The sequence below is a fragment of the Chiloscyllium plagiosum genome, chromosome 28 (assembly GCF_004010195.1).
Source record: "Chiloscyllium plagiosum isolate BGI_BamShark_2017 chromosome 28, ASM401019v2, whole genome shotgun sequence".
Classification (NCBI taxonomy): Eukaryota; Metazoa; Chordata; class Chondrichthyes; order Orectolobiformes; family Hemiscylliidae; genus Chiloscyllium; species Chiloscyllium plagiosum.
In genome coordinates, this window is record NC_057737.1 from 32,737,974 (window position 1) to 32,741,924 (window position 3,951).

Here is a 3,951-nt window from a genome sequence, read left to right on the forward strand (position 1 = left end):
TGGTGATCACTTTCACTGTACTTAAACAAATTCACCTCATTATTGGCCCATATGTCACTATGATTTCCCTCATGTCTGATTTCCATTCTGTTTTATCACATGCCATTCCCAGAACTTCTAACTCACTGGATTTATACCAAGACATTGGCATCCCTTGTGCCTATGCCATCCTTAAAAGCCCATTCTGAACCTGGACAAGTACTGTCAGCCCACACCTATCCTACACAATTCCAGACATTTGCCCTGGAGATAGCAGACAAGGTGAAACAGGCACCTCCCTTTGCAGGCAGGGTGCTGGAGGTATTGTTAGATAGGGTGGTGTCAAGTTGTGACTGTCTTCTCCCCCACAGCCAGCAATAAGACCATATCGTGCCATTTTATGAGTTTACCACCCAGCTTAAATCAGACTCAGCCATCCCAAGGAATGCCTAGCATTATAGAAAGAAGATCAATAACCTTCTCCACTCCTCCATCGCAAGTGCCACCATCTTCTCTCGGATATCTCGCATTCCCTCTGTCTCTACTACTGCACCCACCTCCCAGCAGGTGGTGGTATTCTCTTGTATCTGCTGCCCATATCCTTCTAGATGGAAGTGGTTGTGAATTTGGAAGGTGCTGTCTAAAGATCTTTGGTGAAATTCTGCAGTGCATCATGTAGATAGCACACACTGCTGATTACTGAGCGTCATTGGTGGAACAAGTGGATGCTTGTGGATGTGGTGCCAATCATACAGGCTGTGTCATCCTGGATGGTGTACAGTTTCTTCCTGGATTGTGTCAAGCTTCTTGAACATTGTTGGAGCTGCATTCATCCAGGCAAGTGTAGAGTACACTCCTGACTTGTGTCTTGCAGATGATATACAGGCCTTGAGGAATCAGGAGGTGAGTTACTCGCCACAGTATTCCTAGCTTCTGACCTGCTCTTATAGCCACTGTGTATGTGGTGAGTCCAGCTGAGTTTCTGGTCAAAGGTAACCCCCAGGATATTGTTAGTTGGGGATTCAGTGCTGGCAACATTATTGAATGCTCACGACGTTGGATAGATTGTCTCTTATTGAAGATGGTCATTTGGGTGGCACAGATGTTACATACCTCTTGTCAGCCTAAGCCTGGATATTGTCCAAATCTGGTTGCATTTGAACATGAACTGCTTCAGTATCGGAGCAGTTAGGAATTGTGCTGAACATTCTGCAATCATTGGTGAACATCCCCATTTTTGACCTTATGATGGAGAGAAGTGCATTGATGAATCAACTGAAGATGGTTGTACCTAAGACACTCACTGAGAACATCTGCAGAGATGTCCTGGAGCTGAGATGACTGACCTCCAACAACCATGACCATCTTCCTACATGCCAGGTATGACCCCAACCAGCAGAGAGTTTGCCTGCAATGCCCCTTGGTTCCAATTTTATTAGGGCTTCCCAGTGCCACACTCAGTCAAATGCAGCCTTTAAGGGCTGTCACTGTGAGGTGAGAGTGATGTTGTTTGCATCACACTGTATCACAAACCAGTTATCCAATCCACTATCAGGGTCATTCATGACACACTCTTTGAACCATAAACCCCCAACAAATTTCTCTTTATCCCAATGGCCTTCATCCTACAGCTTCCCTGTTCATTCATGACATCTGTGTCCAAAAGTATTTGTTGAATGAGTTGATTCCCTCACCCTCGGAGGCTGACAGGACCAAGGCCTCAAAAACGGCATTAGTACTGCTGCATCCTGCAACCCCATTAGATGGTCACTGACACCTCAGTTGGAGCACTGCGTTTAAGAGAGTGTGGGGCCACAACCTTGTGAGCTCCTCACAGCGACAGCTCCACAGTTGGTCAAGAAAGAAACACGCCAGGCCCCTGACACTTGGAGACCAGCTACCTGCTTAGCCCCAAGCAGGAGATGGCCCTGTGGTGCTGACAATCAGGGACCTCTTCCCTATATACAGGGAGGGATAGAAGCAGCAGAAAGGGATGCCCTTATTGTCCAGCTGATGTGACAAGACATGTATCCACGTGCCTGCCTTTATGGACAGGTTGGCATCTATCATTGAGAGCCAGAGCAGCACCCTCACGGTCTGCTAGAGAGGGGAACATACCTGCTGTCCATCTCCCAGAACCGACAGAACAATAATAGGGGAAATAGGAAGGTGCTGCCTAATCCAGCTACTCTTCTTCACACGGAGCCAGGTTGGTGCCAGGAGGGACCCAGCTAGAGGAGGAACCACAAACAGCCCTCCTCAGAGTCTCCATTCAGGATGTTTCAGTAGTAACTGGCCCCTCCACCTTCACTCACCTGCCCCCCTCTGACCTTTGAAATTCACACCAAGGAAGGTCGGCTTGCCTCTGACACGAAAACCCTCAGCATGTCTGGCCTGTCCAGACACAAGCTGTCCCCGGGGTTGACTGAACAGACCTCCAGGGCCAATAGGCTCCACTGCTAAACAGAGTCCCTCCAACCAGGCTGTGAAATAAGAGAGAACCCGAAGATGTAGTGGAGGAGAAAGGAAGGAGAAACATTGTTGATGACAATGGTGATAATGCACTGATTTTACAAAGATCACTGATTTCACCTGACAGCAGGTAGACCATCTCTCTTTGTAGCCCTGAATATCATTGTTACAGCATGGGCACAGACAATGTTGCAAGATGGAGGTCTGTGCTGAGAGCCTGCTGCATCATCGAAAAGCAAGAATTGTATGTGCTGCTATCCCAATGGCCTTCATCCTACAGCTTCCCTGTTCATTCATGACATCTGTGTCCAAAAGTATTTGTTGAATGAGTTGATCATTGATATCTCTGTCTCTGATCGTGTTTTCCGGGTCCTGGAGGGGGAGGGGGAGCAGCCCGAAGTCGTGGTCCATATTGGCACCAACGACATAGGTAGGAGGAGTGCCGAGGATGTTAGACAGGCTTTCAGGGAGCTAGGTTGGAAGCTCAGAGTTAGAACGAACAGAGTTGTTGGCTCTGGTTTGTTACCCGTGCCACGTGATAGAGATCCGAGGAATAGGGAAAGAGAACACTTAAATGCGTGGCAACAGGGATGGTGCAGGAGGGAGGGATTCCAGTTTTTGGATAACTGGGGTTCTTTCTGGGGAAGGTGCGACCTCTATAAACAGGATGGTCTACACCTGAAACTGAGGGGCACCAGTATCCTTGGGGGGAGGTTCGCTAGTGCTCTTCGGGGGGGTTTAAACTAACTCTGCAGGGACATGGGAACCCAGATTGTAGCTTCAGGGTGCAGGACCTGGAGTGTAGGGAGGTTAGGAAAATGGCATCAATCACAAAGGAGGGTGCCTGTAAACAGGAAAGTGGCTTGAAGTGTGTATACTTCAATGCAAGAAGTATACGAAATAAGGTAGGTGAACTTGCAGCGTGGGTTGGTACCTGGGACTTCGATGTTGTGGCTATTACGGAGACATGACTAGAACAGGGACAGGATTGGCTGTGGCAGGTTCCAGGATTTAAATGTTGTGGGGGGGGCGGAGGTGGGGGTAAAAGAGGGGGAGGTATGACATTGCTTGTCAAAGATAGTATTACAGCGGTGGAAAGGACGATGGATGAGGACGTGCCATCTGAGGTAGTTTGGGCTGAGGTTAGGAATAGGAAAGGTCAGGTCACCCTGTTAGGAGTCTTTTACAGGCCTCCTAATAGTCCTAGAAACGTAGAAGAAAGGATTACGAGGATGATTCAAGAGAAGAGTGAAAGTAATAGGGTGGTTGTTATGGGGACTTTAACTTTCCTGATATTGATTGGGAAAGCTATAGCTCAAGTTCGTTAGATGGGTCAGTGTTTGTCCAATGTGTGCAGGAGGGTTTCCTGAAACAATTTGTAGATAGGCCAACAAGAGGTGAGGCCATACTGGATTTGGTTCTGGGTAACGAACCAGGCCAGGTGTTAGAATTAGAGGTAGGTGAGCACTTTGGGGACAGTGACCACAATTCGGAGACTTT